A 13958-nucleotide genomic window follows, 5' to 3' on the forward strand; every position below is an offset into this window, starting at 1 on the left:
TGACTAGTCTCTTGTTTTCTTAGGCGTCGAGCCGAGTGTGAGCTGATAGCCGTACTGTCGTAGTGTCTGGTCGAGGATAAGATGCGAGCCTGTCTCTACTCGTTACTCTGAGGAACTGTATGTGTGACTCATTGCCACCCTGTGTCAGATAACTGCGATTGAGAGGTAAATCAATATGGAAATCCTAGAGGTATTTTAATTTCTTGTGCCGTTAGGACTCAGTACTTTTCTTCAGTGTACAGTACACGGCTCCGTCAGGGTAAGATGTCCAAGTGAAAAATTTCTCAACACCCCACAGTCGTCATTAATATGTGTCTTATACACGTTCAAGAGAGAGTGGTGACCAGTGGGTGTAGGGTGGTGACTAGTGAGTGTAGGGTGGTGGCCAGCGGGTGTGGGGTGGTGAGCAGTGAGTGTAGGGTGGTGACCAGTGAGTGTAGGGTGGTGAGCAGTGGGTGTAGGGTGGTGGCCAGTGAGTGTAGGGTGGTGAGCAGCTGGTGTAGGGTGGTGACCATTGAGTGTAGGGTGGTGACCAGTGGGTGTAGGCTGGTGGCCAGTGAGTGTAGGGTGGTGACTAGTGAGTGTAGGGTGGTGACCATGAGTGTAGGGTGGTGACCATGAGTGTAGGGTTGCGACCAGTGGGTGTAAGGTGGTGACCAGTGGGTGTAGGGTGGTGACCATGAGTGTAGGGTTGCGACCAGTGGGTGTAAGGTGGTGACCAGTGGGTGTAGGGTAGTGGCCAGTGAGTGTAGGGTGGTGACCATGAGTGTGGGGTGGTAACCAGTGTGTGTAGGGTGGTGACCACGTCGCAATGGCACTGCAAGACCTGAAGCCAAGATCGATAATATACCAATACACTCGAAAACACGTATTGCCAAGAGACATGACCTCTGCTCATCAAAAGCCTCTCGTCACTCTTACTGCATACTTCCATAAGGGTGAATATGCATAGTACTATTATGTAATAAACGATTTTAAGCATTGTTGGTCGTGACGCATTCAAGGGCCGCCGAGGGTCGAGCGTATAGGTTGGAATCCTGGTTGCGGCAGCCGGTCTACAGTCAACCCAGCTGTTCATCCTTCCCCTAGGAACTGGTCGACAATGATCTGGCTTTATATATATATATATATATATATATATATATATATATATATATATATATATATATATATATATATATATATATATATATATATATATATATATATATATATATATATATATATATATATATATATATATATATATATATATTTATCATACAAACCTCCAACAGCCAGATCGAACCCGGGACCCCTGTGCCACAAGCGGAAGTGCTACCGCTTGGCTATGGGCCTGGCTATTAGGAAAAATGACTATTCGAATACTATGTACTCGAATACCCTTCGTCTCACGTTGGTGAGCAACGGGGTCTACACCGGTCATTTCCCGACAGGCGCACATAGCCAGCAGATAGCATTTTCCGAACCTAACTGTACAACGCGGAGGTATATGAATACGAACAAAGTGCATAGGATCCTGGCTGTTGGAGGTTTGTATGTTCTATGAAGGTGCGCATTCCTATGCACTTTGTTCGTGTATATATATATATATATATATATATATATATATATATATATATATATATATATATATATATATATATATATATATATATATATATATATATATAATTTTTTTTTTTTTGCTTTGTCGCTGTCTCCCGCGTTTGCGAGGTAGCGCATATATATATATATATATATATATATATATATATATATATATATATATATATATATATATATATATATATATATATATATATATATATATATATATATATATATATATGGTGCAATAAGCAGGCACTTTCACAGAATACATTATGTCCCTCTGACAAAAGGATTGGAACTGCTCCCATTTGTGTGGGAAATGGTCACGTGAGGGTTAGGCTATGGAACCCATACCAGGGAAATGACTATTCGATTACTAGTAATGGAACGCTCTTCGTCTCACGTCCGTGAACAACGGGGTCTCGACCGATCATATCCCGTTGGGTTTACATTACCCAGTTGCCATTTGTGCATCTCGGGTAGAGAGTTGTAACACTTGCGTTGCCCCGTCTCTTAATTGTGGACATATGTACCAAGTCTTTACTTCTATGTATGCACACACACACACACACACACACACACACACACACACACACACACACACACACACACACATACACCAGCCTAAGCCAAGTACCCATTCATCAACCAACCCTGAGGGGCGATGAACACTTGGGTTGGGTTCGTGGGCCGACTGCCACTCCCAAGACTCGAACCTATGCGGATTCGACCCCTGGCTGTGCCATGCAGACTCATGGTCTGTAACGCTAACCACTATATCAAGAAGACCCGTCTGTGTGTGTGTGTGTGTGTGTGTGTGTGTGTGTGTGTGTGTGTGTGTGTGTGTGTGTGTGTGTGTGTGTGTGAACGAAATTCAATGAATATTTTCTAAAACCTAATCTTTCATCAGTCATCCGTCTCCTACGGGAATCGAAAACTTGTCCTCTGTCTAACCTTTCGAGGCCTTGCCATTGACTGGAAGACCCTCCCACAGTCTGCTCTGAGATGATCCGGGTCCATAAATACAGCCGGGTGGATGTAGCACGGGTCACTCCGCCACTGCAGCTGGTGCTGTTTGCACGCCTGGGTGCAGCTGGTGCTGTTTGCAAGCCTGTGGTGCAGCTGGTGTTGTTTGCACGCCTGTGGTGCAGCTGGTGCTGTTTGCAAGCCTCTGGTGCAGCTGGTGCTGTTTGCACGCCTGTGGTGAAGCTGGTGCTGTTTGCAAGCCTCTGGTGCAGCTGGTGCTGTTTGCACGCCTCTGGTGCAGCTGGTGCTGTTTGCAAGTCCTTGCCGGGTCCTGTTGTAGCCCACGTCAGCCAGCTGTTGTTAAGGTATCGTCCGTGTTACGATGTGATGCCACGAGTGAAGACCTTCATCCAATTCCTGATATTGTTGATCATCTTATTAATGGAGAGAAACCTCTCTCTCTCTCTCTCTCTCTCTCTCTCTCTCTCTCTCTCTCTCTCTCTCTCTCTCTCTCTCTCTGGTCACATTATGTCTTCTCTCACCTGTATGAGATGTGAACTTCTGATATAGCAATTTTGACTGGGAGAACTGAAGCAAAATGTGTGTGTGTGTGTGTGTGTGTGTGTGTGTGTGTGTGTGTGTGTGTGTGTGTGTGTGTGTGTGTGTGTGTGTGTGTGTGTGTGTGTGTGTGTGTGTTTATGTGGTTGACTTGACTTTGTGTTTGTGCTTGTTTGTGTTTACCTTCGTACGATATCAAGGTGAACTTTTGAAAAGTACGTAGATTATTTGTAATCTCGGTCTATTACATCATCATTATAGCTTTTCCAGTGAATAGGTCGTGTGGCGTATATCATTTTACCTATTGGTTATCAGGGTTTCCTTATCATACAGTTATCGGTAAGTCTTTTTTCCCCAAGATTCTTGCAGTCACCTCCCTGATCACCCCATCTATAAACAGATTAGATAATCAGGGAGAAGTAACACAACTTTGACGTATACCCTCCTTCATCGGTAACCATGCACCTTCCTCCCTTCCTACTCGCACACATGACCAACAATCTCTGTGATTAGTCCTAATTCCATTCACTTACTTTCAATTTACCCTAATTATTCGTAGCACTTTCCATAATGCTTTTCTGTTAACCTTATGGTTCACCTCCCACAGATCCAAAATCATCACATACAAATCATTCTCTCCGGGTATTCTTTTTTTTATAAACATTCTTAAGAGTGAATACCCAGTCTGCACATGATCTAACACCCCTGAAACTTCACTGCTTCTCCCGTCAGCTTCTCTGTGCTCGAAACCCATGCTCTTAATCACCACTCTCTCACACACCATACTTGGTACACTTAAGAGACTTTTGCGTCAGTAATTTGAACATCTACTTGTGTTCCCCTGGCCTTAATAGAATGAACCCACACAAACACTCCGTCAATCATCATGCACGTCACTTTAAGCAAGAGAAGTGTTGCACACCCTGACTTACCAAACAGAAACACCGTCACTCATTTTCTAGAGAGATACAACCGCAATCTCATCCACTACTAACGATATTCCACGTTCCGCCATACTTAAGGTTTTCAACACTTACTCTCTTTTCATCATCTTATTCACTATGACTCACTCGGTAAGCCACATTGTCCCAGGTTTACTGTATATGTCCCTGAGTCATCTAACATATTCAGGAGTCTCGAACACTCAATCTGTCTCTTCTTTACCTCTTTCTTTTTTTATGTGTCTGTTATCACTTCCCCCATCCCCTCTTCTTATTGTCACGTCCATTCGTTATCTTAATGTTCCTGAAGTTCACCGATACTCTCTCTTAACCCATCTTTCTTCTCCTCCTCCCTTTCATTTCTCGTACCTTTCTCTTCGATCATCTGTCCCTTTCTCTTTTACCCCAATTAGTCCAGTGGGAAGATTAGGATATAGATTTGGCAAGACTTGCCATCGTTGATGAAATAAAAAGTTATATTAAGACAGTTGAAGTATGTATTCCACAGGAGTCCGTATACTCTAATCCCATCTAAACTATAAGGAAATGTTCAGAACCCGTTTTCGATCTTATGTTTAAGTATCATTATCTTTAGATAGAAATATTTATTGATTAGCATACATACTTATATCAAACATCAAGTAGCAAAAAAACAAATATGACAAAGACAACGAAAGGTTGTGATTATTAACTATTTTATTTGTTATTCAAACGTATATTTCTCTTATACTATTGTGTTTTGATGGGGATGAGGCAGCATCAAGACAAAGTCATAGGTCTTGTAACGATTCCTTATATCTTTCTCTATATTTTCCATATGCTGTTGGAACTTAAACTCAGAGATTTAAGAATTCAACTCCTTCCTTGATTCAAAACGTACGTGGCTCTATATGCATTGTCTTAATATCCATTGAGATTTCTCGTTATCTTTTTTCTTTCCTGAGTCAAATCGAAAAGTCCCTGATGCATAAGATAAGAAAAGCCAGCCCAGCTTATCTTAACATACGATCATTTCCCGTTCTTTAAGGTCACCTTCTGTAGATAAGCGATAGTGTTGTGAGCTCTCGGTTGTACTCTCATCCATATGCTATGTACTGACGCTGCTGTCACAAATCACGGCGTTAAAGCATGACTGTATCTACTCCTCCACAGAATTATGGAGCGAAATCGAACTCTACAGCAGACTGCTTTAGACGATCGCATCGTCTTCGTCAGGATGTGGGCGGAGGGCTGGTCAGTGCGAACTATTGCCCAGAGGACAGGCAGTAGTGTGACGACTGTGAGGAGGTGGTTGAACAGGTGGAAGCAAGAGGGCAACGTGAATACAAGACCTCGCTGTGGTAGACCCTGTAATAACACTCCTCTAGTCACACAAGTACTGGAGGAGGAGCACCCGATCTGTCGCATGGAACCCGTCCCTGTCTCCAGTTTATTGTCCAACATGTTCTACTCTCCATTCTCTTATAGGGCGTCTGGTGGTGACTTGAGAGGATAGAAATTCACTCAGGATAAAAGACCCGCTGACATACAGAATATTCTCCCGCCACCTCAACATCTGGAACTTGATAGATGATGATTCCTACGTGGTCGAATCGGGATTTTCTTTTTTCTCTGTTTTGACACCTCTGAGAAGCCAGTTGCCACGATGGTGATGGCTCGTAAAGTCTCGTCAAGAGAATGAAGAGTCACACAGTGGATAGCAAGGGTCGATATCTCTCGTTCTTAGGTGTCACTTCTTGTGCAGACGGTGGAAAAGACAAATGTGTCTCCTAAGTCATTGATGAAAGGACTACATATTCCAAGCAGAGTCATATTCCCAGTAGAGTCACCAACCATGTTCCCAGTAGAGTCACCAACATTCCCAGTAGACTCCAACATTCCCAGTAGAGTCACCAACATTCCCAGTAGACTCCAACATTCCCAGTAGAGTCACCAACATTCCCAGTAGAGTCACCAACATTCCCAGTAGAGTCACCAACATTCCCAGTAGAGTCACCAACATTCCCAGTAGAGTCACCAACAATAGGTAGTCAATACAAATTCACAAGACTCGGGTGTGTTATCAAAGACGATTAATTCCCATTGCTGGTCTAAGAAGCCGAGGGTGACTGGACCACAGAGCAGTCCTTCCTGATTACCATCACAAGGCAATCTATCACAGTGATCCAAGTGGGACCTATATATGTTAACTTCGGCAGAACTCATCGAAAACAGTGTGAGGAAGTTTCTCATTCATATAGTGTTTATTTCCCTGACAATCTGTCCTCACACTAATGTTGTGAGATCCTAGTCTCCAAATCTTTCCCTGATTGTCCAATATAGAGATGGTTACAGTCTTTACATGGGACTTTATAAACAACACCTGTATTATCTGAAGGGCTACTTTTGATGAGGGCTTTCTTGATGGTGTTGTCATATTTGAATACTACTTGTATATTAATTCTTTTGAGAATGTGAACTCATTCGCGAAAATTCTTATGGAAGGGGAGAACAAGGATTATTTGGTCACTCTAATGTTCTGGCTTATTATTCTGGCCACTGTAGAAACGTTTCCTTGCTGTATTCTGACTCTGGTTAAGTATATTCATTGTGTATCTTTGCTCCTGTCCAATGTACTGAATCATTTTCAGTTCATCATCTAAATATTCAGGATCTGAAATCCTACATGCTCTCAGGTGCATATCTTCTAGACTTGGCATTGACCTCCCTGTTCAAGCATCACTGGAAACATTAGAGACTCCTCACTCCTCGCCTCAGTTAGATGTTCTCAATACATGCAAGACCGATTGAGAGAACGGTCAGAGAATTAGTTCCTCATGCTTCAATTCTATTGTCCTTTCTATGAAGCCTATAGATTTTGTTCGCCTTCTTTTCTTTTAATAATCGTATGTTTGTAACTAAATGTCTTTCTTCATTCACCTTGTGTACCTCTAGAGAATTCATTCAAACTTAAGAAAATGTAAGAAATAAATGGTTTAAGAACTATACACATGTATTATTGAAAGCCAAACATTTGAGCACCGGGGCAATATAACCATCGTAGAAAAAGACCTAGAAAGCCTGTTGAATTCAAGAATTCAATATATATATATATATATATATATATATATATATATATATATATATATATATATATATATATATATATATATATATATATATATATATAATATATATATATATATATATATATATATATAATCATGCTGACAACTGCGTGATCCATACCAGTCGTGCATTCATGTAGAGGTTCAACACCATCTTAGGATATAACATAGAGGATGACTGAAGCATTTTGTATTCATTCCAAATGTAGTGTAGAGATGAGGTGTTCACGTACACAAAAACAGTTATCAAAAGTTAATGATGATACGACGTGTGGTGTAAGACGAAGTGTATCATAGTCAACTCTCGTATAGAAATGGTTGTAAGAGATAAGATTTCCGGTATTTCTCTTTTCAGTGATATCGATATGTCTTCCTTACTTTGTCCGCTGGTGCTCTGGCTTGTGGTACGGGTGGTGCCCACCACGCAGGCGCGTGATGGTGGTGGTGGTGGTGGTGGAGGGGACGAGTTCAGTGGGCTAATGGATGATTCCTCGAGCCAGGTGGGCTGGATAGTAAGTCAGGTGGTGAAGCACCACTTGGCTTTGTGTCACCTGGTGCTGGCCTCCGCCACCACAACAGACCACGCCACAATGTTCCCCTCGGTTCTCAGGTGAGTAGGTTACACCTGTATTTGCGAGATGGTAAGAGAAAATTTAACCAAAATGAGAATGAAGTTAAGAGCATAACTGAACAGAAAATTCTGTACCTGTTCCTTCTGCAAACACATGAAAGGAGATGTTCTGTTACTTCCTGAACTACAGACTCAATAACTTGTGTTAGTTTTCATAATATCGTGTCATAACAAGCAAGCCATGTACTCAGGGTAGGTACAGGAGTCAGTAATGATGGACATCAAACGCCTTGTTCCAGACGGATGGTGTCTGGTGGCCATGCCAGCACTATTGTGGATGTGGACAGATTGTTCTCTCAAGACCAGCCAACACAGGATCGCCTCCTTCATGGCCTGTGGGGTGATGCCAGAGCTACCTGTCGTGCCCTCATCCTCCACACGGGTGACAGCAGTGATCCTCTCTCACTCAAGTAATGGAAGTTTGAAGACTTTTTATTCTCTCCTCTTTTCTTTTGTCTGTCGTGTGTACTACTAAATAGCATGAGAGTCGAGTCCCTGGAGCTTTTGAATGCCTCATGACTACTTTGATCATAAGTGTATCATAATCTCTTCGTTCTTCTGCCGATGATGGACAAGTGCAGTGTTTTAACAGTAATTCTGTCTCTGTGAATATCCTTAACACTTAAGAATGACTTAAGTATCTACATAAATCTCTCTCTTTCCACCTTTCTCAAAACAAAATATGAACCTGATCATGTCCTCTACTCTCTCCTGCAAACCCCACACATGTTGATCTCAACAAAAATCGCCTCCCAAAGCCTCTCTAAGTCACATGCAAACAAAAGTGAGCGATGAATTAAGTTTTTCGAGAGGAAATGTCTTTTCTATATTGACTTTACTGTAAGTTTGACTCTAATCAAACTTACAATAGATATAATCAAACTTACAATAGATACTTGTTAGTACGATAGATAATTATCCGTACGTAGACTCGTAGTAAGATAAATTATCTGATAGTCTTTCCAGATTCTTGGAGGCGTCAGGACTGTGGCTAGAGCCAGACACAACCACAGTGGTGATCGGTGGGAGGACAGCAGTGACAACCATCGTCCACCACGCTGGTCTACGTAACACCATCCACCTGATCCTCCTGGCTCTCGATGACGTCGCCCCTCCTATACCACCCGTGCAGACGATGCTCAGGAAGGGAAACCCTAAGAAAGGTTAATGTCTCCAACAACATGTCGTTGCAAAGTGGAGGGCTTACGTATAGAAACAAGTCGCTGATCCGTTTATAAATGATCTATATTTATAGAATTTCACGTTTTGGGAGGTTAATATACAAAAAAAAAGATTCTGGCAAGTAGGTACCTACTACTACTACTACTACTACTGTTCATACCTGGTAAGTACAATTATCGTAGACCATAGTACATGACACCTTCAGCCTGAGGGCAGTAGAAGACCCCAGCAGATGATGTAGGCTGGATGATCCTAGGAAACTGTGAGTATTTCATGACAAGTAAATGATCAAGAATCCCACTAATGTTTGCCTAGTAAAAGCACTTGGTTTTTTTTGTACGTATTTTTGTAGTGTGTTGTATAAAGCCTCACCTTCCATCATAGATTAACGAAGGCTGGCAACCAAGACCAGAGCCAAGTACGGAATCACCAAAATAGATTTAATTGTTAGGATTAACAACTTACTCCCAGTTGAAGTAACTTACGCAATGCATACGCTGAAGATATGAGTATATATGTATGTATATATCAGCCATCACTATCAATTAATTCCTTATATTATCTTTTAAAAGAATTCCTTATCTCAGTATCAGGCAGCGAGCGTGTGAGGTTATACCGACGATGTCTGTACTGCAACGATGGTCAGATGGGTGTGCGTCTGGTGCAGCGAGGGAGCCTGCCCTCTGGCGACCTGTGGCACAACCTCTTACCTGGTGCGTCCACTAAATGCTCACGATACTTTCCTGTCTCTATCATTATTTTCATTTCTTAGCATCATCTCTGTGTCGTACTGCAGTAACTACAATAACCCCATTTGCCACCTTGGTACGAAGTACTTGCCATCACCAACTTACAGTCTGAATGACATGAAATCAACGAATAGTCTACAAAAGACAAGAAAAAGAAATCAACGCAAAGAAAAAGAGAATAAATTCTTTTATGTATACCATCATGGAGGGATATGTATCACTGAATCTGCTTAGCTTAGAGGAGAGAAAGCTTAGTGGATTTTGTGGCACTGTCAGTTACCACTGGGGGGACACACAGTAAACATACGGGTCATAGATGTTGGAGAATCATAGCTTCTTATGATTTAGTAATGTTAGAGGACGGTGATCGGTGTGTTGCTATGCGTGATAGACGAAACTCATCTTATACAAAGGCGTTACCCAAGTCATCAGATCATCAACTGATGTACATATGTTTAGGACTTGAACCGACTTCCTCCATAATTCGCCAGGGAACAACAGTATTATTTCCATTTCGAATAATCACATTTTGAATGTTTAAAAGAAAGGTATCTGTTATCTCAATAGTTCATACATGTTCATACACATTTTCCTCCATATGTTAAACACTGAGATGTATATTAACTAATTATACCTTTTTTTCCCTCATTTTCCTATGCCTTTCCTACGTTCATCTTATTCCTGAGTCTCTCTTCTCTCAACTCTCGTCTCTCCCGATCGTAATTTGCTTCCAGTTCACTCCTTTTTGCCTTCAGAGACTTTCCTTTTTTGTTTGAGGGTTCAGGTCTGTGATCAAACTTTATACGTTGAATATGGCCACCTTATATCATAGGCATCTCACAGACAACCAATACGTATACATGCTGGTGGTGTCCTGTCACCTCATACTTATCTTCGACACAGCTTTCACCTGTGAATCACAAACATGTCATTCCCTTATATTTCACAGTTACGGTTATATAGACGAATTAAACACACACATTGTCATGATTGATATATTTCTACCCAAGACGAACACAAGTAATCTCTGTCTCGTGATTGTACGTGACTGATGCACAGGCAATCCAAGACACGAAGTCGTTCTCATGGGACGAACCAATACCTACCTGTCGTGTACAACTTGCCCTCTTGGCACAGTGATAAGGAATGGGTTAAGAAATTTATGTTTTTTTTCATATCTATTTCCAGAGAGACTTGAGCACTTCGGTGGGCACACGTTCAAGGTAGTGACCCTGGGTTACTTTCCCTTCACTGCTTACGAGAAGAAGAGCAAAGGTCCCGGTGCTCTGCTGGCTCCACTGGACTCCCTTGACAGTCGAGTGCTCGACACACTCTCGGATCACCTCAACTTGACGTAAACCTGATGTTACTTTGGCTTCGTCTGATTTCAGTGTCCCCGATCTTTCTACTGGGTATCTTTTTTTTTTTGGAATTTATAAATACATTTCTGATCTGTTCGCATGTTTGTTATGTTATCTGTTTCGTTCCCGTGTGTGACTGACAGAGACTTATCCACTGATAGTTGAGGTACGAGAAAGATAATAAATGTGAGGGGAAAAATCAAATACAGTACTAGTGATTGAACGATCACCTTCACTGATATACAAATAGACAATTTGGAAGTAATGAAATCCAAGTGTTTTTGTAAAGGTTTTCTTCAAGAATCATGCGACTGATCCAACACCACAATCTTTGGATCTGTCATCTATTTGTGACTCAGCTTGAGTGAAAATACATCCGTACATTTTGCATCAAGCTTGACCCATCAGTTCTATGATCTATGAAACAATGAAATCCTTTGTATGCCAAAAGATAAAAAATCTATTCATAGGAAAATAAAAAATCTATTCATATTAAAGAATGGATAATCTTGTTATATTTTTTTTTATCTCTATGAGTGCATAGAATATCTACGTCATAAGATTATCTTGTAGCAATGAGTTATACGTAACGCTTAATGTATAAGCTTTATGAAGTCACTTTCATTGTATAACAGGACAAGTGCATTCACGGTCACCTTATGGACTGATATGCTCTTCAGGTACGAGATGCGGGAGCCATGGGATGGGACGTGGGGCGTGCCTCTGGCTGGTGGCAACTGGTCGGGCATTGTAGGAACCCTGCAACATGAAGAAGCAGACTTCTCCCTCAACCTGACGCCGTCACCAGCGAGGATGGAGGTCATCACCCACTCCATCATCTACAGTCATGATCCCTTGAATATACTCTCACTCAAACCAAGAACTTTACCACGAAGCTTAGCTCTTATTAGGCCATTTACAGGTGACACACACACACACACTTTTTTTTTACCTTTCATTTGCCTTGTTCAGTTGTTCATTTGTTCACAACCTGAGATATCATGGTGGCAATTCTTGGAAGGAATGATAAATTTCATATCTTTTTTAAACCTGATCATCTCTTTTCTGTCAAAGGGTTGTACTGCAGATCTCCATTATATAATGGCTCAGTGAGGCGCTGGAGCTCTCTACACTCTCCCTCTCATTCCAGTGGAGGTTTGGCTGATGATCATCGTGTGCACGTCGTTGGCTGGGGTCATCCTATGGCTCCTGCAGAAGGCCTGGTCTTCGATGTCAGGACATCGTAGCCTGGGATTCGACTCCGCCTTTTTGCAAAGCTGGGGCTTCTTGCTCCAGGAGCCGGCTGTTCGCCTGCCGACTAATATAAGTGGCCAGGTACGACCACATGCGTGACTAGCTACGTCGAATGTTATCTGTAAGATGACATCTCCTTGGTGCAGCGGTTAGCGATCCTGACTGTGACGTATTCACTGGCCGCCTGGGGGTTCGATCCTGTATAGGTTCGAATCCTAGTTGCGGCGGTCGGACCTCACAGTCAACCTAGCTTTTCATCTTTCCTCAAGGGTTGGTTGATTGATTAGGTACTTGGCTTATCAAGAAATAAAACGCGTATGGGATTATATAAAATATAAGGAATTGATATAAGAAACCTGTGTGAGGGAAGAGGATCAATAAAAGATCGAATGGACGAAATAGCGTTTGGGCAGCATTTGCCAAATAGAACTTTGGGTGATACTGGAACATAAACACTAGAAGTACGAAGGGAAAGAGATAGATTACTAAAACGGTGGATGGAGTCAATACTTGTTTCGTTAGTGTCTTGGAGTATCACATGACACGGTGCGGTTCGAATGATAAGAACCTGCAGAAGATGTTAGGGTGGAAAGATAAGGGGCTTAAGTTCATAGAGAATAGTTTATTCAACAATGAACTTCTTAGATATACGATATTGTTGCTTTTGTATCACCGAACGTAGATGAAAATGAAGGAGGATAGGTTATATGAGAACTGGAGCACTTGTTCTAACCTTACATAGATGAACAGGGTAGAGAAGTGTGGCTTCAATAGTCTCGAATAGAATCACTTAACGATTATATGATTAAAATCCAAAACATGTAAGATACATTCAGTCAGTTCAAAGGATATATGATAAACTATAGTATAAGCCTGTATCACAGCTTCATATCTTATCAAACATTATGTACAAAGGAGCTCACCAAGTCTCGTCATTTCAACGTTTCTAACCTTCTTTTTTTTCCCTCCTTGTCGATTTTGCTCAGATGTTCCTGGGTTGGTGGTGGTTGTGGAACCTTACGATCGTCACTGCTTACCTCTCGTCCCTAGTCGCCCACCTCTCAGTCGAGGATAGGTTTACACCGATCAATACTTTCGAAGATATTCTGAGTCGAGATGGCTGGGCCTGGGGTATTCATGCTTTGGTTGGTACCACCCTCCTCTACTTTAACCAGAGCTCTGATCCCGTCATCCAAGAGATACACAAAGGTCTGCAGGTGAGTAAGGTGTACTGAGGCGGTTTTCCATCTGAAGGAGAATGATTGAACCTACGCACACACACACACACACACACACACACACACACGCCTCGTAACTGTCCTGGCACTGTATAGCATAGTATTCAAACTATGATTTAACCTTCTCTTTTTTCCCCTCTCTCACTTTCAGACTTACTTACCTCCTGTTGGCGTGAAGAAAGTGATGGCTGGAGGCTTCTCATACATCACATTCATGTCATACATCAAGGTGGAGACTGGGTTACGGTACCAGGTCACTGGTGGCAACACGCCCTTCCACCTCAGCACCACAGAGTACCCAATCAATGGTGGGAACTCATGGGGTTCTCGGTGAGTGTCGTATATATTCCTTATTTTCCTTGAAGAAAAAAGGAATAT

This window comes from Panulirus ornatus, chromosome 2 (assembly GCF_036320965.1).
Source record: "Panulirus ornatus isolate Po-2019 chromosome 2, ASM3632096v1, whole genome shotgun sequence".
NCBI lineage: Eukaryota > Metazoa > Arthropoda > Malacostraca > Decapoda > Palinuridae > Panulirus > Panulirus ornatus.